Source organism: Aegilops tauschii, chromosome 1 (genome assembly GCF_002575655.3).
Source record: "Aegilops tauschii subsp. strangulata cultivar AL8/78 chromosome 1, Aet v6.0, whole genome shotgun sequence".
NCBI lineage: Eukaryota > Viridiplantae > Streptophyta > Magnoliopsida > Poales > Poaceae > Aegilops > Aegilops tauschii.
In genome coordinates, this window is record NC_053035.3 from 456,539,107 (window position 1) to 456,559,250 (window position 20,144).

Here is a 20,144-nt window from a genome sequence, read left to right on the forward strand (position 1 = left end):
GGAAACCACATATGACAATTCCGGTAAGTCCTCATATGCAAATTTCGAAATTGGTCCAGATCTGAATAAACCTTATGTTCAAGTTGTTAAACAGCAAGTTAAAATGCACCAAGATGATCTACACGAAATTCTAGTCAAGTTACATATAAAGTTCATTTAGTTCGGAGCTACGGCCTAGAAGATATGAGCAAAACAAGTTAAACATGGCATTGATGCAAAATGCATTCAAACATCAAGAAAACACACTCAAAACGTGGATGCAACAAGGTAACATGAAGCTACATGCAAAACTAAGCAAGTTTCATATAGAGCACACTCAAAACGGGGCAACGGTTCAACACATACAGATGAAACAAGGTTAAAGGACAAGCTGTTCAAAACAGCAACTAGACAACTTGCAAGTATCAAAACAACATGCTACAGCACCTCAACATGAAAACAAATGACATAGACGTGATGTACAGGTAAAGTATTACAAAACATGAACACTGAGCTAACTCCAGAAATCAATAGAACATAATCAAAAGGGCATGGCAAGATTGCAAATAATAACAGTTCACAGACTTGGCAGAAATCACTAGACATGGCAGAAATAACATCAGGTTGCTAAGTTTAGAGCTATCAAACAGCATGCTACAGGAGCAGATCATAGCAAAACAAGAAACGGCATGAATCTATTAATTGTATAGAACAAAAGTCCCTTACTGATCACGAGCCAAAAAGGCACAGAAGATATGATGGTATCCATGTAAACATAGAAAGTTTCATAAACAGATTCAGACTTAGCAGAAAAACTGAGCATGGCATAAACAGAATTATGAAGGCATCTTTGCGAGCTCAAATCACTCGTCACAAAGCATTTCATGGCATGTGAAGGCAACCAACAGTAAGATGGCATAATTATGAAGCTAAGCATGGCAAAAGCAAGTTCATAGGGTGCATGGATCACTAGCAAAACACATGTCAAAACTGAACTTCATGTTAACAGGCTGACAGCAACATTATTTAGCAATTTGAGAGCAAGTTTGCAACAAGCCGCAGCAGGCTATAAATGCAAACAAGGGTATGAATGGATACATCATAACATGTATAACAAAACACTTTTAGTGAATATCTCCAGATTATGCATAGAACTCATGGTGACAGCATGTTTACATGGCATCACAATGTTACAGCTAAAGACTTGGCAGAAATGACCTAGTCACAGAAATCAGCAACATCATGGAGGCTACTATGCATGCTTGTGCTAGTCACCACATAGATCACAAAAATACAAGACAAGCATCCCTGTAAAGATGGCATGATGTAGTTCAAAATTCATGTACAGCTCATGCTCATAGGATGCACACAGAAAATGCAACGAAAATAACAAATCAGCAAGTTCTGTAAACAGACAGCAGTTAACATCATATAGCACTCTTGCAACGATGATTAAGGCGTCAATTTGGACCCAAACAAACATGGCACAATGGAACAAAATGACGACCATCTCATGATGAACATTTTGATATATCATGCACGTAAAACGGAGCAGTATGCAAGAAGTTACAGTAGGTCAAAGATAGCACCAGAATGTAGGAAATCGGGGACTTAGCAGAAAATTACCCTCGGGAAAAACGGGATGAGGTCGAGCGGGACGGAGGGATCCGAGATGCGGGAGGCGCGTTTTGTTGGGCGGACCAGTGGATCTGGTCCCGGTTGACCAGATCCGGGCGAGGTCGGCGGCGGGGTGCTCCGGCGAGCGGCGCGGTGGCCGGAGACGTGGGGCGAGGGGCGGCGAGCTCGCCGGCGAGACGGCGGATGTCGAGCGCGGGGCCGACGAAGGGCGGCAGGGTCGGCGCCGGAGGCGGAGCGGCGGCCGGCGGAGGCGAGTGCCGGCAACCGGCGAGGAGGCGGCGGCGGAGGGGCTCCGGGAAGGTCGGCGCGGGGCGCGACCGGGCGGCGAGGTGGCGGAGGGGCGCCGGCGCGGGGCGAGACGGGGCGCGGGCCGCGGCGGCGGCGCTCGGGCCCGGGGCGGGCTCGCGATGGGCCCCGGCGGGCCTGGCGGCGGGGGCGGCGGCCAGGACAGGTGGCGGGCAGCGATTCGTTGGGGGGCGGCGGAGGACATGTCCGGCGCGGAGGCGGACATGTCCGGCGGCAGGGAAGGAGCAGGGCTATGGTTTGGACTGCGGGATTTTGGGAGAGATGCACATATTTATAGGTAGAGGGAGCTAGGAGAGTCCAAAAGAGGTGCGGTTTTCGCCCACACGATCGTGATCGAACGGCGGAGAGCATGGAGGGGAGGTTGATGGGCTAGGTGGGTTGTGTGAAGAGGTGATGGGCTGCAAAGAGAAGGGGGGTTTCGGGCTACGCGGTTAACCGTTGGGGCATCAAACGACCTCCAAATGGAACGAAATTTGACGGGCGGTCTACCGGTGATATACCAAGGCCACTCGGCAAATCTCGGAAAATTCCGAGAATGTTTTTCTCCCGCTCACGAAACAAGGTCGGAGAGGGGCGACGGGCGCGTGTGGGAGTGTCGGATCGCGAAACGGACAACGGGGAAAAGGACTGGATGCAAGTTTCGAAAAACATGCAGATGAAATGCAGATGATAACATGGCAAAATGCAACACGCAAGCAAAAGACATGGCAATGACGGCGAATAACTGGAAGACACCTGGCGCATCGGATCCGGGGCGTTACACGAAGCGTCTTCTACTCTGGCGTGGGACGGCCTCGCTTGTCTCCTTATCTTTTTCAGGAGTCCTCGTTGTCCACGGGCAGGATCAATGCTACATGCTATGGAGCAGGAGGGCAGGGCAGCGACAGCTTGGTACGAGCGGTGCATCAATGTCCGACGGTTTTTCAAGAAGACCTGGTTCCATTTCTTGATTGTTTTTTGAGATAGTGAACCGCTCATGCCAAGCGGTGACCTGGTTCCATTTCTTGTCAGTAGTCGAGGTCGTTTTGTGGTGGGGTGTAGCTACACATGTAATCTTGTTTTTTTTTAACCTTTGATCTGATTTGTTAACAAGATCTGAGTTGCCCTCCTAAGGGCATGTACAAAGAGGTCGAGTCAGTTGTCTATAACCAGGCCCACGTAGGATTATTTATTACATGGATGAAAGAGAAGGATGAGAGAGAAAGAGTCTGTGTGTATAATTACCGATTGTCTAAACGCTTAAAAGTCACTCCTTAAAGACACGATTCCTCCCGTTGTACGATGGGTGTTTGTAGCCAGTAAAAAAATTTCAAAGATCGGCTCAACTTCCCGCAATTTTGAGGCATATATAAAGACAGCTACCTAGACAAAGCATTGCAGAAGATGTCTATACTGACTAGATCTAACATGGACGGAGGCTATAGACAGGAGCTATCTAAACTTTTTTTGAGGTGAAGGAGCTATCTAAATTGTTGCACATGCCCTGACCGGACTCTGGACACAATAGGCCGGCCCACCAGGCAACCCTATGTGTTGCATCAAATAGGAGGGGGGTTTGTTGCGACACCCAAAATTTTTATTTTTGGTTTTATCAAAATCTTTCGATTTGAAGAGGGTATTTAAATTTTCTTCTAAAGAACTCTCCCTCTCAAAAAATTTCCTTTTTATGACAAATGTTTTGTTTGGTTTCACCCTAGACTTGATTGTTAGTCTTGGAGGTTCTCATCTCATGTTGGCTCAAAGGTTTTTTTTTTATTTGAAAAAAATATTTTTGAAAATCTTTTAAATAGCCCTATGGCATTTGAAGTGATCTTTTCCCCTTTCAAAAATCCCTCTTGCCATGACCTAAGTGGAAATCCCCTCCCAAAAGTCTTTTCCCCATCTTTGGATCATGATATACTTCAAATCCAGCAAGTTGAACCTCCCCATGATTCTTCTTTCATTTATTTCTCATCAAAAATAATTTCTGCCCTCTACTTTGGCTCTTGGAGATTTACAAAGGAGCTACCCTTTCTACTTTGAGTTTTGCCTCCAAACCAATTCCCCTAGCTAGTCCTTAGAGCCCTCAACCAAGATCCATGAAGATCCACTGGTCTCCAGTTCAAATATTTCAAATTGTGCTTGCTGCAAGTTTGGGCCATATTTGCCAAATTTGATAAAATTCAATTGTTTTCTCCTCCTATAAATCTGAGAAAATTCAGGCAGCCTCTGGATGCATTGAGAGGTCACCTCACCAAGTCCCAGCTCCAGAAAAAAAATTCTTCATGCCAAATCATTTCGTCGAACACCTGCAGAGCACTGTCACTGTCAAGTTCAGATTTTCAGAGTTACAGTTTCAGTAAACCACTGTCGTTTTCTTCAGAGCTCGTTCTCGATCTCGCCAGTACCACGGTGGCGCCTTGCTCCCTATTCCCTCCTCCTTATCCCTGCGCCGCACGATCGCCCGGAAGTTTGCGGGCGTCGGCGACGAGCAGGAGGAGGTGCGCCACCCGTGAGCAACGGCAGCAGCGGCTTTGCGGCCGCCAGAGAGAGGCGCAGCGTTGGACGGCGCCGTCCAGCGCCGCCCCAGCCACCGGAGGCCGCCGCGTGGCCATCCACTCATCCGTGCACGCTGCCATCCTTCGTCGTGAACTGCTAGGCGCGGAGCGCGCTCTCTGCCGCCGCCGTGCCCGTACGGCCGCCCCGTCGAGGATCGGCGCATTACGCCAAGCCCGACCAAGGTTTAGCGGGGGAACGGCACCAGTGATCCTCCCTGATGGTGCCTAGCCGCTTAAACCCCCTGCCCAACCACTGCCTCGCCGTAATCGCTCGCCGGAGCTATCCCGTTCACGGCCACCCCCTCGGATCGCCTATAAAAGGAGGCCCCGAGCTCGAACTCGAACCCACACCACCTCTGCACTCCACCAATACCACGCCAAGCCACTGGAAGAGCCCCGAGGGAGCCTTCTTCCCCAACTCCGGCCGCCTCGACCCGCCACGGGGTCCAGCTCGATTCACCCCCGTGCGTGCACCTCTACCTCTCAGCTCTTGCCAGTAGCTTCCTAGTACATCCACTCTTCTGACCCGCGCTTCAATTTGGAGTTTGCAGCACCCACCGGAGTTCTCCACCATCGCCCGAACCACCGTCCGCCGGAGAAAGTGTCGCCGTCGACGTGGTGCTCTCCGACGACCAAGTCCACCACCCACCGACGCGGAAGAACACCCTGAACCTCTTGGTACCCTCCGATCTCTCTGCCTCGCCGTGGTTCAACGCCGGCGACCACCGCAGCCTTCGGGCGCCGGCGAGCCCCTTCAGAGTTTTTAAACCTGACGGGTGGGACCCCCCGTCAGCCTCTCTTCTTCCCCCCCCCTCGAACCGTTTTCTGATGGCGCCTTCGGGCAAATGCGCTTTCTCTTTGGGCTGGCGCATTTCTTTCCGAACCGTTTTCTGGTTTTTCAAACAAGTCCCTGGTTCTTTTCTGTTTCATCACAGATCAGTCCCTGGACTAAAACCCTTATAACTTTTTAATAAAAGATGATTTTTGATTGATTCTTTTTCTGACAGTCTTGTATTTTTGTCTAGTTTTTTATAGTATTTATTTGGAAAAAAATTGGAACAATTTTTAAGCACGCGTCGATGTTCACGTTAGTATACGGTTTCGTGATGCCGTAGGTTCCGGAAGAGGTGACGCAGCCGCGAACTTCGCCGAGCTAGACTCCGACTTCTCCGAACCAGGCAAGCATGTTTGAACCTTTGATATGATAGGTGTTTTGCATGTTTGCTTGAATGGTTTGTGCATGGCATATGAGCATCGGTGAGTATTACGTTGCATGCAAGGCAACTGACCGTGTGTTTCGAAGTTACCGTGATCTTTGATGAGAGATGACCTGATCATGTGGTGACATGAAAGGTAGTAAGATGGTATTGTTGTAGCATGCCAGTCTTACGTCATCCGATAAACTCCGACGTTAACGTGGACTGAGCCACGTTACCGTTCTTCCCCTTTCGTGCTGCCACATGTTTTCTGCAAAGAATACGGTTTAGTAAGTTGTTAACCTCTTTCCGTGTACACACCAAATAGAGGGGCCGGGATGAGGGTTCCATGGCCCTGGATTAAAGCCAGTCATCCGGTCAGGGGGCATGGGTGTTTCCGGTTGGGACCGAGAGGGGGGCACCCCTTAGAGCGCGCGTATATAAATTTGATCCCATGCTACGCGAGGTTGTAGCCTCCCCGTCTCAAAGTTTTTCTTGAACATTGCCGAGGGTGATTCCTGGCATCGGAATGTTGAATGGGTGTGTACTGGTTAGATGTGTTTCTCCTAAAACACCGTAAACGGAACTAGTCCCTTGTGACTACTGAAATCCGTTGGCTGTGGTTAAATAGTACAAACTCTGCAGAGTCAAATCCTTCTGAATCATCGTGTCCATGATCAAGGACCATGGCCAGTATATCCATATCTAGTCAGTCCTCGTGGTAAATCCTTTCGAGTCATCGTGTCCATGGTCAAGGACCATGGCCAGTATATCCATATCTATGTCAGTCCTCGTGGTAAATCCCCGGTGAACAAGCTTGAGTAGTATACCCGTTGAATTGTTATTCCTGTGGATGGACTAACCTTTTGTTTATCTCGTACTTGAATATTCCCTTGAAATGAATTAAATTCATGAGCTACTGAATTATTAAGTTGTGAAATATAAGCCCTTTATGTGATGTCGCTCAGACGTCCGACTGTGGCACGCCCGTTATTTACTTTTGATATAAGCCCTTTATGTGATGTCGCTCAGACGTCCGACTGTGGCACTCTTGTCTTTTACTTTCAATATAAGCCCTTTATGTGATGTCGCTCAGACGTCCGACTGTGGCACACCCGTTATTTACTTTTGATATAAGCCCTTTATGTGATGTCGCTTCAGACGTCCGACTGTGGCACGCACTGTTATTTATTTTTTTCCATTATAAGCCCTTTATGTGGTGTCGCCTTGACGCCCGACTGCGGCATTGTTATTTCATTTGTATCCTTTCGAGGAGTCATTCAGACACTCGATTGGCCTTCAGTATTACTTTGGGATTTCGGGAGGACTATCGCCCGACTCCCCTTTTATTTCCCATGCATTGCCATCTCGTTGTCTGAGTACGTTCTATTAATCTGTTCATATGCATCATGTTTACATTTGTTATATCTTATGTCCAAACTGTCTTGCGAGTACTTTCATAGTACTCACCTGGCTTGTTGATTTGGCCAGATGTTGACGAAGGCGATCTCATGGATGAAGAGTTTGATAGTGAGTCCGACGCCTAGAGGAGTCCCAGTCAGTCCCGTGCGATCCTGTATATTGGTCACTTGTATTATATACGCTTCCGCCACCCACAATAAGTATCCTCGAGCTTCACTCCGACGCTCGAAGAGCTGTTAGTTTCAGGAGTCATGTCACCCACTTCACTGTGATATATCCACCTCCGCTTTTATCGTGAGTTAGTAGTTATGCCACCCTATCCGCCTTTATGTATTATTGGCGTGCTTGTAATAAATTGTTGAGCAGTCCCCGCTCAACTTTGTATTATATTCAGTACTCCTGGTTTTTCTTCTGTGATCAAGAATTTGTCTACCAGTGAGAAGGATTCTTCTCTACTGGTCCGTAAAAGGGATCGGTTTCTCAATAAATATTTTTATTGGAAAACCGGTCGTGACAAGCTTGGTATCAGAGCCAGGCTGACTGTAGGAAGCCACTAGGTGCGATCGCTAATCGGTTATTAGCGTCTTTAGTGCTTTTTCAGTATTTTGCAAATGTAGCTATTTTCTGTTGGTCATCATAAATTTATGATATGACTTCTCAGAATTTTTGCCTACTTTTGTAGATGGCTGGCAGCAGCTGCGAGACTCGGGTGTTCACTAATGTGCCCGAGGGGTTTGTCAAACTCCTCGTCTCCATCACCAAGCTCGCGATCGGGCCAGCGACTCGTCCGGAGTTCACGCTTTACCAGCACAAGCTCAGCGACGACGTGTCTATGCACCAGGCCATGGTGCAATTCAAGGGAGGACGTTCTGCGTCTCGCCACTTCCGTTTTGTGGGAAGGGCCATGCCTACGGAGAGGCATGCCATGCAGATGGCTGCCCGTGAGGCGATAGCTCGCCTTCGGGACATTCTTCCTTCGATGAAGACTCATCGCTACCGCTACCTCCCATGCCATGTGCCATATACTTGTCACTATGCATTCGCCTGCCATAGGGGAGAGCGAGATGAAGCTATCGAGATGCTTGTTGAGTATCTCAAAGCTCTGGAGGAAGATTTCGACAACCTCGTGGACGATCTTGTGGCTGCCCGGATGGACTTAGTTCGGGGCGGTTTTGCCAGCAGGAAGGAGCTTCTCCACATGGCACCGCCACTGACGTTCGTCTCGTCCTCAGCATCCTATTCACCTGCCATTTTGGCCACTGCTCACCCTCTGCCAACCACTGAGGAGTTCGACCGAGTCATTGCTCCTACTCCAGTCAGAGCTGCACCGCCTGCCGCACCCGCGCCATCACCTCAGCGCAGTGCTACACGCCCGGAGCATATTAGGGAGGAGGTGGAGGTTGAGTCTCCTGCACCGCTGGGTCTTACCCTCGGCAAGGGGAAGGACATCTTCACCATCTCCGACTGAGTGCGCCTAGTCGCCGCGCGTTGTGCCTGCATGTATGATATGTTTTATATGTACGTTAGTTTGTAGTATTTGTGTGCGCATCATGTAGGATCCCGGAGGACTGTGCTAGCCTTAATAACATGTCAGGAGTGTGTACGCACATCATGAGTGATGTGTCGTATGTTTGCGTATCGCGTGTAAGATATGTGCTAAGCAGTCCTTCTCCGTCCGAGATCGTTTATGTTCTTGAAAAAAATCTTGAGGTCTTTTAAATTTTTGCCTTTGCAAGATTTTCCTTGTGCCACATAGTTCTTCTCATGAGTTTTGCAAAATAATACCCCAGAGTGGAAAATGTCTCGTCCGTGGACTCGTTCCATGCCCAATCCACCAGAAGTTTATGGAACACAGACAAGCAACAACTTCACTCAGGGACAGTCTAGTCAACAGGACAGCGAGGCAGCCTTATCTCAAGTATGCCGCCTTTTCGAACAAAGCCAACAGCAACACCAAGAAATGATGAATCACGTCATCAATATGGGAAATCACCGTGAGCCATACCAACCACACTCCAAGTTGTCTGAACTGCAGAAGACACGCCCTCCAACGTTTGCTCACACTGATAGGCCACTTGAAGCCGATGATTGGCTTCGTGACATCGAAAGAAAGTTGATTATTGCTCAATGTTCTGATCATGAGAAGGTGCTTTATGCACCTCACTACCTCACTGGAGCAGCTGCAGCATGGTGGGAGAACTCCCTACACATGCATCCTAGTGAACATAACATCACCTGGGAAGAGTTTAAGGAAGGCTTTCGTGGGGCACACATACCCAGGAGCATCATAAAAATCAAGAAAAGAGAATTTGATGACCTCAAGCAGAGAGGCATGTCAGTGACGGAATACACCAGTCAGTTTACCCAGCTATCTCGTTATGCCTATGACGAGCATATGACTGAGAACAAGAGGATGGAAAAATTCTTGGACGGCCTGGCACCAGCACTAAGATGCCAACTGGTCGTACACACTTTCCCAGATTTCAAAACTCTGGTTGACAAGGCCATTACTTTGGAGAATGAGCGCCGCAGTCTGGAGGATATTCGTAAGCGAAAGAGGGACAAGACGACTCTTGCTCGCAACAACCGAAGCAAGACTGATGTTCAGAGGAATGAAGCGAGGAAATCCACGACTACTGCTCTAAGGCCAACCAGGCAGTTTCATTCGAGGGACAAGGACTTTACATACCGTCCAGGGGTCACCTGCTATGCTTGTGGAGAAGAAGGGCACTATGCCAAACAGTGCCCAAAACCAAGGAACTCGGCCCCCAAGCCGAACAATGGTGGGAATAATCCAGCCCCCAAGCGCAACAATTTCAATCCCAGCAACAACCACAGGAAGAGTCACCTGAACCATGTGACCAAGGAAGAAGCGCAGAATGCCCCAGACATCGTGCTCGGTATGTTCCCTGTAAACACAGTACCTGCCACGGTTTTGTTTGATTCTGGAGCTTCTCACTCGTTCATTTCGAAGAGTTTTGTTTTGCAACATGGTTTTCCGATACTTCCTTTGGAAAAATCTATGATCATCAAGTCCCCCGGAAATAAGCAGATCACTCAGAGTTACTGCCAAGGAGTGATTATTGAATTCGAAGGACTAAAGTTTCAGGCTAATCTCATCGTGTTGGAAAATAAAGGACTGGATGTTATCCTAGGGATGGACTGGTTGACCACCAACAAAGGATTTATTGACTGTTTCAATCAGACTGTGATTCTCACTCACCATCACGGCAAGACAATAAAGGTTACAGCCCAAGAGAGACCACGGTCACGACAACCAAAGTTGAACAAAGTGGACATTTCAGAACTGAGAAAGGTTCCAGTGGTGTGCGAGTTTCCCGACGTATTTCCTGAAGAACTACCAGGCATGCCACCAGACCGAGAGATAGAGTTCAGCATTGAACTAGCACCTGGCACCACTCCCATCTATAAGAAACCTTATAGAATGGCATCCTCAGAGTTGGTAGAATTGAAGAAGCAAATCAAGGAATTACTGGACAAAGGATTTATTCGAGCCAGCTCCTCACCATGGGGTTCACCAGTGTTATTCGCCAAGAAAAAGGATGGGACACTGAGGTTGTGTATAGACTATCGAGCTCTCAATATGGTCACCATCAAAAACAAATATCTGATGCCACGGATAAATGATTTGTTTGACCAGCTCACGCAAGCCAAGGTGTTCTCAAAAATTGATTTAAGATCGGGATATCATCAATTGAAAGTACGGACAGAAGATATCCCTAAGACAGCATTCACCTCTAGATACGGATTATATGAGTTCACAGTAATGCCGTTTGGACTGACGAACGCCCCCGCATATTTCGTCCACCTCATGAACAAAGTGTTTATGAAATTCATGGACAAATTTGTTGTGGTGTTCATTGACGACACTCTGGTATATTCAAGGACACCAGAAGAGCATGTTGAACATCTCAGAATTGTCTTGGGAGAATTAAGGAAACATCAATTGTACGCCAAATTTAGCAAGTGTGAATTTTGGCTAAGGCAAGTTGGTTTCCTAGGCCATATATTAACCCAAGAAGGCGTGGCCGTAGACCCAGAAAAAGTCAAAGCCATACTTGACTGGAAACCACCAGCCAACGTGACAGATGTGCGGAGTTTCCTAGGAATGGCCGGATATTACAGAAGATTTATTGAAGGACTCTCCACTGTGGCAAAACCAATGACACAGTTGCTCAAGAAAGACAAGAAGTTTGTATGGACGGAAGCGTGCGAGAAAAGCTTCCAAGAACTCAAGAAGAAACTAACAACAGCACCAGTTTTGATCGTGCCAGACATACACAAGAATTTTGAAGTGTATTGTGACGCATCCTGGAAGGGCCTCGGGTGCGTGCTGATGCAGGATGGCAAAGTTGTTGCGTATGCTTCCAGGCAACTACGGAAGCATGAGGAAAATTATCCAACTCATGACTTGGAGCTAGCAGCGGTCATCCATGCACTCAAGGAGTGGAGGCACTTTTTGTTGGGAAATCGTTGTGAAATATATACGGACCATAAGAGCCTTAAATATATTTTCACACAACCAGAGCTAAATTTGTGACAACGACGCTGGTTGGAATTGGTCAAGGACTACGATGTCGGCATTCACTACCATCCAGGGAAAGCAAATGTAGTGGCAGATGCTCTTAGTCGGAACCCCAGCCCGGGCAACGACAGTCCACAGAACTTGAGGCCTGAGTTTCAGCAGGAGTTCGCTAGACTCAACATGGTGTTAATTTCTGAGGGCAACGTATCAAATCTGGAGATACATCCCACCCTAATGGAACAAATTAAGAAGGCTCAGCAGGGACATCCCAGCATCAAAGGTATAAAGAGAAAAATGAGCCTTGGAAAGGCTTCAGAGTTCGTCACAGACAATGAAGGAATATTATGGTATGGGGACAGACTTTGCGTACCAAACATTGAGGAACTCAAGCAACAAATCCTAACCGAAAGCCACACCGCTCCATACTTGATCCACCCTGGAGGAACCAAAATGTACAAAGACATTCAGGAAAGATTTTGGTGGCACGGTATGAAAAGGGATATAGCCGCATTTATTGCTTGTTGCGATTCATGTCAGCGCATTAAAGCCGAGCATCAAAAGCCAGCAGGGCTGCTACAGCCAAACAGGATACCTGAGTGGAAATGGGATGAAATTTGAATGGACTTCATCATCGGACTACCTCGATCGCAACGCGGAAATGATGCCATATGGGTCATCACAGATAGGCTAACCAAGGTAGCTCATTTCATTCCCGTGAAGACGACCTACTCCACTCAAAGGCTAGCCAAGCTTTATCTCTCCCGTATAGTTTGTTTACATGGAGTCCCAAAGACTATAATATCCGACCGAGGCACTCAATTTGTCTCTAAATTTTGGGATCACTTACAACAAGCTCTGGGCACTCAACTAGCATTCAGTACAGCGTACCACCCTCAGACGGATGGACAGACGGAACGCGTAAACCAAATCCTAGAGGACATGCTGAGAGCCTGTGTGCTCACCTATGGATCCAGCTGGGAAGAAAGTTTGCCATATGCCGAGTTTGCTTACAACAACAGTTACCAAGCCAGCCTGCAAATGGCACCTTTTCAAGCACTGTATGGACGGAGGTGTCGTAACCCACTAAATTGGTCAGAAACAGGCGACAGTCGTATCTTCGGCCCAGACATGCTCAAGGAAGCCGAGGAGAAAGTTAAACAGATCAGGGACAGACTCAAGACAGCTCAGAGCCGACAGAAGAGCTATTACGATCGAAGACATCGCGAGGTCAGCTTTGAACCTGGTGAATACGTATACCTACGAGTGTCTCCTATGAGAGGCCTACAACGGTTCAAAATTAAGGGGAAGCTAGCCCCGAGATTTATTGGACCCTTCTGTATAGTCGCACGAAGAGGCACAGTAGCCTACCAGCTAGACCTACCCAAGGAGCTGTCAGACGTCCACGACGTGTTTCACGTCTCACAGTTGAGAAAGTGTGTGAACAACCCGGAAAAGCATGTATCTCATGAGAGCATTGATGTGCAACCAGACCTCGCCTACAAAGAGCGACCAGTAAAGATATTGGAAGAGTCTGAAAGGAGGACCCGTCAGAAAACGATAAAATTTTTCAAGGTTCAGTGGAGCAATCACACCGAGGATGAAGCTACATGGGAAAGAAAAGATTTTCTTCAGGCAGAGTACCCACATCTATTTGAGGATCAACTGAAATCTCGGGGACGAGATTTTTCCTAAGGGGGTAGGTGCTGTGACACCCAAAATTTTTATTTTTGGTTTTATCAAAATCTTTTGATTTGAAGAGGGTATTTAAATTTTCTTCTAAAGAACTCTCCCTCTCAAAAAATTTCCTTTTTATGACAAATGTTTTGTTTGGTTTCACCCTAGACTTGATTGTTAGTCTTGGAGGTTCTCATCTCATGTTGGCTCAAAGGTTTTTTTCATTTGAAAAAATATTTTTGAAAATCTTTTAAATAGCCCTATGGCATTTGAAGTGATCTTTTCCCCTTGCAAAAATCCCTCTTGCCATGACCTAAGTGGAAATCCCCTCCCAAAAGTCTTTTCCCCATCTTTGGATCATGATATACTTCAAATCCAGCAAGTTGAACCTCCCCATGATTCTTCTTTCATTTATTTCTCATCAAAAATAATTTCTGCCCTCTACTTTGGCTCTTGGAGATTTACAAAGGAGCTACCCTTTCTACTTTGAGTTTTGCCTCCAAACCAATTCCCCTAGCTAGTCCTTAGAGCCCTCAACCAAGATCCATGAAGATCCACTGGTCTCCAGTTCAAATATTTCAAATTGTGCTTGCTGCAAGTTTGGGCCATATTTGCCAAATTTGATAAAATTCAATTGTTTTCTCCTCCTAAAAATCTGAGAAAATTCAGGCAGCCTCTGGATGCATTGAGAGGTCACCTCACCAAGTCCCAGCTCCAGAAAAAAATTCTTCATGCCAAATCATTTCGTCGAACACCTGCAGAGCACTGTCACTGTCAAGTTCAGATTTTCAGAGTTACAGTTTCAGTAAACCACTGTCGTTTTCTTCAGAGCTCGTTCTCGATCTTGCCAGTACCACGGTGGCGCCTTGCTCCCTGTTCCCTCCTCCTTATCCCTGCGCCGCACGATCGCCCGGAAGTTTGCGGGCGTCGGCGACGAGCAGGAGGAGGTGCGCCACCCGTGAGCAACGCAGCAGCGGCTTTGCGGCTGCCAGAGAGAGGCGCAGCGTTGGACGGCGCCGTCCAGCGCCGCCCAAGCCACCGGAGGCCGCCGCGTGGCCATCCACTCACCCGTGCACGCTGCCATCCTTCGTCGTGAACTGCTAGGCGCGGAGCGCGCTCTCTGCCGCCGCCGTGCCCGTACGGCCGCCCCGTCGAGGATCGGCGCATTACGCCAAGCCCGACCAAGGTTTAGCGGGGGAACGGCACCAGTGATCCTCCCTGATGGTGCCTAGCCGCTTAAACCCCCTGCCCAACCACTGCCTCGCCGTAATCGCTCGCCGGAGCTATCCCGTTCACGGCCACCCCCTCGGATCGCCTATAAAAGGAGGCCCCGAGCTCGAACTCGAACCCACACCACCTCTGCACTCCACCAATACCACGCCAAGCCACTGGAAGAGCCCCGAGGGAGCCTTCTTCCCCAACTCCGGCCGCCTCGACCCGCCACGGGGTCCAGCTCGATTCACCCCCGTGCGTGCACCTCTACCTCTCAGCTCTTGCCAGTAGCTTCCTAGTACATCCACTCTTCTGACCCGCGCTTCAATTTGGAGTTTGCAGCACCCACCGGAGTTCTCCACCATCGCCCGAACCACCGTCCGCCGGAGAAAGTGTCGCCGTCGACGTGGTGCTCTCCGACGACCAAGTCCACCACCCACCGACGCGGAAGAACACCCTGAACCTCTTGGTACCCTCCGATCTCTCTGCCTCGTCGTGGTTCAACGCCGGCGACCACCGCAGCCTTCGGGCGCCGGCGAGCCCCTTCAGAGTTTTTAAACCTGACGGGTGGGACCCCCCGTCAGCCTCTCTTCTTTCCCCCCCCCCTCGAACCGTTTTCTGATGGCGCCTTCGGGCAAATGCGCTTTCTCTTTGGGCTGGCGCATTTCTTTCCGAACCGTTTTCTGGTTTTTCAAACAAGTCCCTGGTTCTTTTCTGTTTCATCACAGATCAGTCCCTGGAAACCCTTATAACTTTTTAATAAAAGATGATTTTTGATTGATTCTTTTTCTGACAGTCTTGTATTTTTGTCTAGTTTTTTATAGTATTTATTTGGAAAAAATTTGGAACAATTTTTATGCACGAGTCGATGTTCACGTTAGTATACGGTTTCGTGATGTCGTAGGTTCCGGAAGAGGTGACGGAGCCGCGAACTTCGCCGAGCTAGACTCCGACTTCTCCGAACCAGGCAAGCATGTTTGAAGCTTTGATATGATAGGTGTTTTGCATGTTTGCTTGAATGGTTTGTGCATGGCATATGAGCATCGGTGAGTATTACGTTGCATGCAAGGCAACTGACCGTGTGTTTCGAAGTTACCGTGATCTTTGATGAGAGATGACCTGATCATGTGGTGACATGAAAGGTAGTAAGATGGTATTGTTGTAGCATGCCAGTCTTACGTCATCCGATAAACTCCGACGTTAACGTGGACTGAGCCACGTTACCGTTCTTCCCCTTTCGTGCTGCCACATGTTTTCTGCAAAGAATACGGTTTAGTAAGTTGTTAACCTCTTTCCGTGTACACACCAAATAGAGGGGCCGGGATGAGGGTTCCATGGCCCTGGATTAAAGCCAGTCATCCGGTCAGGGGGCATGGGTGTTTCCGGTTGGGACCGAGAGGGGGGCACCCCTTAGAGCGCGCGTATATAAATTTGATCCCATGCTACGCGAGGTTGTAGCCTCCCCGTCTCAAAGTTTTTCTTGAACATTGCCGAGGGTGATTCCTGGCATCGGAATGTTGAATGGGTGTGTACTGGTTAGATGTGTTTCTCCTAAAACACCGTAAACGGAACTAGTCCCTTGTGACTACTGAAATCCGTTGGCTGTGGTTAAATAGTACAAACTCTGCAGAGTCAAATCCTTCCGAATCATCGTGTCCATGATCAAGGACCATGGCCAGTATATCCATATCTAGTCAGTCCTCGTGGTAAATCCTTCCGAGTCATCGTGTCCATGGTCAAGGACCATGGCCAGTATATCCATATATATGTCAGTCCTCGTGGTAAATCCCCGGTGAACAAGCTTGAGTAGTATACCCGTTGAATTGTTATTCCTGTGGATGGACTAACCTTTTGTTTATCTCGTACTTGAATATTCCCTTGAAATGAATTAAATTCATGAGCTACTGAATTATTAAGTTGTGAAATATAAGCCCTTTATGTGATGTCGCTCAGACGTCCGACTGTGGCACGCCCGTTATTTACTTTTGATATAAGCCCTTTATGTGATGTCGCTCAGACGTCCGACTGTGGCACTCTTGTCTTTTACTTTCAATATAAGCCCTTTATGTGATGTCGCTCAGACGTCCGACTGTGGCACGCCCGTTATTTACTTTTGATATAAGCCCTTTATGTGATGTCGCTTCAGACGTCCGACTGTGGCACGCACTGTTATTTATTTTTTTCCATTATAAGCCCTTTATGTGGTGTCGCCTTGACGCCCGACTACGGCATTGTTATTTCATTTGTATCCTTTCGAGGAGTCATTTAGACACTCGATTGGCCTTCAGTATTACTTTGGGATTTCGGGAGGACTACCGCCCGACTCCCCTTTTATTTCCCATGCATTGCCATCTCGTTGTCTGAGTACGTTCTATTAATCTGTTCATATGCATCATGTTTACATTTGTTATATCTTATGTCCGAACTGTCTTGCGAGTACTTTCATAGTACTCACCTGGCTTGTTGATTTGGCCAGATGTTGACGAAGGCGATCTCATGGATGAAGAGTTTGATAGTGAGTCCGACGCCTAGAGGAGTCCCAGTCAGTCCCGTGCGATCCTGTATATTGGTCACTTGTATTATATACGCTTCCGCCACCCACAATAAGTATCCTCGAGCCTCACTCCGACGCTCGAAGAGCTGTTAGTTTCAGGAGTCATGTCACCCACTTCACTGTGATATATCCACCTCCGCTTTTATCGTGAGTTAGTAGTTATGCCACCCTATCCGCCTTTATGTATTATTGGCGTGCTTGTAATAAATTGTTGAGCAGTCCCCGCTCAACTTTGTATTATATTCAGTACTCCTGGTTTTTCTTCTATGATCAAGAATTTGTCTACCAGTGAGAAGGATTCTTCTCTACTGGTCCGTAAAAGGGATCCGTTTCTCAATAAATATTTTTATTGGAAAACCGGTCGTGACATTTGTGTTTGACGTTCCCTCTCGTTAGGGTTTTTGTGCTCTCGATGGCGACTTTGTCGCTCCCGTTGAGATCCAACTTTTTCCATCTCATCGACCGATCTTCGAGACGCGGCTGGGCCTGTGTGAAGATGACATGGATGATGTGGTGGTCGATGAGGGATCTATTCCCCAAGACGCAGCCAGATGGATGGCGGTATCTAGGGTTCATATCGATAAACCCTATAGCCAAGGATGGTTTTTCAGAAACATGCGAGCAGCCTGGGATCTGGCTCAGGTGGTGAATTTCAAGCCTCTGGAGGCGAATCTCAACACGTTGCAATTCTGATGCCTCGGCGATTGGGAAAGAGTCATGCAGGAGGGCCCGTGCAACTTTCGAGGACATGCTGTGATCATTACTCCGTATGATGGGGTGACTCAACCAACTCAAGTTAAGCTGGACACGTTGGACATATGGATCCAGATACATGATGTTCCTAGTCTGTATGCACATCTGGTGCCGACACTGGCGTCGAAGGTTGGAGAAGTTCTGTTCGTTGAGCCTTCCTCGCATGATTTTACCGGCAATTTTTATCATGTTTGGGTGAAGATCAACGTCTACAAGCCCCTAAAGAATGTGGTGTCTCTAGTGAGGGATTCCAAGCGGCAGATATACAGGGTCAAGTATGAGCGGCTGACGGATTGGTGTGCGGTATGTGGTCATCTGGGCCATACGTTTAAGGAACATGGTGAGGGGATTCACCCCAAATCTGCACTGGTCTTTAAGGATCTTCGTGCCTCTTGGTCTATGAGGCGGGGCAGTGGCCCTGGAGGGGAAAGGGGACGACGTGGAGGTCGTCGAGGCGGACGAGGTAGAGGAAACAGAGGGCCACCAAGAGACGACGAGGAAGAATTCTAGGAAGATAATGATCATGAGGGAGGGCTGCAACCAAGTATGGATAATATGTCCGTCGATGACCCAAGCAGAAAGAGGGTTGTAAGGGAGGAATCAGGAAAAAGCGTCGAGGTGAAGGAAAAGCAGAAGGGAGATCCAAGTGCGTCGGCACTCGCCATTGTCCCTGTGGGTGCTGGCATGGTCAGCCCACCTTTGACCAGAGACCCGAAACGCTCGAGGACGGAAGAGGAGGAAAGGGAAAGCTCAAGCATCCCAGTGAAGAATTTGGCGGGCTCCTTCGAGGAGCGCCGCCGGGCCCAATGAGTGCTTTCTGTTGGAACTGCCGCGGTGCGGGCAACGCCGCGATAGTCCAAGAACTTCGTGATTTTGCGAGGAAGCTTGCCCCTACCCTTTTGTGTATTGTTGAAACTCGGATAGAAGGATCTAGGGTAGAGAATTTAGCTGGTACATTGGGATATGACAATGCGTATGCGGTTGATAGTGAAGGTAGAAGTGGTGGAATTGGCCTCTTTTGGAATAATGAAATAAAGATTGATATTTTAGGTTACTCCCGTTATCATCTAGATGTGTCTGTAGAGGAAGAAGGTCAAGATGCTTGGAGAATGACGTGTGTATATGGCGAGGCTCAAACACACCTGAGATATCGGACGTGGGATGTTTTAAAAAATATAAGCACCTCCAGCTCACTACCATGGTTGTGTATAGGGGATTTCAATGAGGTTTTGTGGTCAAGCGAACATGCTGGAATTGGGATGAGAAGTAATACCCAAATATAGGCTTTCAGAGACATGGTGGATATCTGCATGCTTCTTGACATTGGATACAAAGGCAGGCCGTGGACGTTTGAAAAGAGGGTGGTTGGAGGAACATACACCAGATGCAGACTAGACCGCGCGTTGGCAAATGCACCATGGATGGCTCGTTTTGCTACTGCTAGTCTTGAGCACCTAACGGCGGCAACGTCAGATCACAGTCCGCTCCTTCTGGACCTTGGTTGAGGACAGAGACAACTACATGAACGCACTTTCCGTTACGAAGCAATGTGGGAAAAACATGAAGAGCTGAAAGGTTTTGTTCAGGCAGAGTGGGCTGTGCATGGCACATGCAATAACATTCAGGACCTGCATGATAAACTACAGCGGGTTTCGGCGGGCCTGACAAAGTGGAGCAAGCAGTCGTTCGGGAGCGTGCGGAAGGAGATCAAAGATCTGAAGAAGAGGCTGGATGAACTCCGGGGTGATCCGCTTAGAGTTGCGCCCACACATGTTGAACTAAAGACTAATGAAGGACTTATTGAACTGTATCATCGCAAGGAGATCATGTGGAGATAGAGAGCACGAATTGAATGGCTGGCCTCGGGCGACAAAAATACCAAGTTTTTATATGAGAGCGAGCTTAAGGAGAAAGAAGAATATGGTCAAAGCTTTGGAAAATTCATTGGGTGTTTTGGTGGATGACCCGGCTGAGTTGAGGGCAATGGCGAAAACTTTTTACCAGAGTTTGTATACGTCAGAAGGAGTGCAAGGAATACAGCAGGTCATTGATCATGTGCCTAGAAAGGTGACGGTTGCCATGAATGCAGACCTGTGTGCAGCTTACACTAATGAGGAGGTAAAGACAGCGCTTTTCCAAATGTTTCCCACTAAAGCACCTGGCCCAGATGGTTTCCCGGCATTGTTTTATCAGAAGCATTGGGATGTGTGTGGTGAGGATGTGACTAATATAGTTCTCAGAATAGTTAAAGGAGAGGAAAGTCCGGAGGCTATCAATGATACAGTGTTAGTACTGATCCCCAAGGTGACTAATCCCAACCTCCTCTC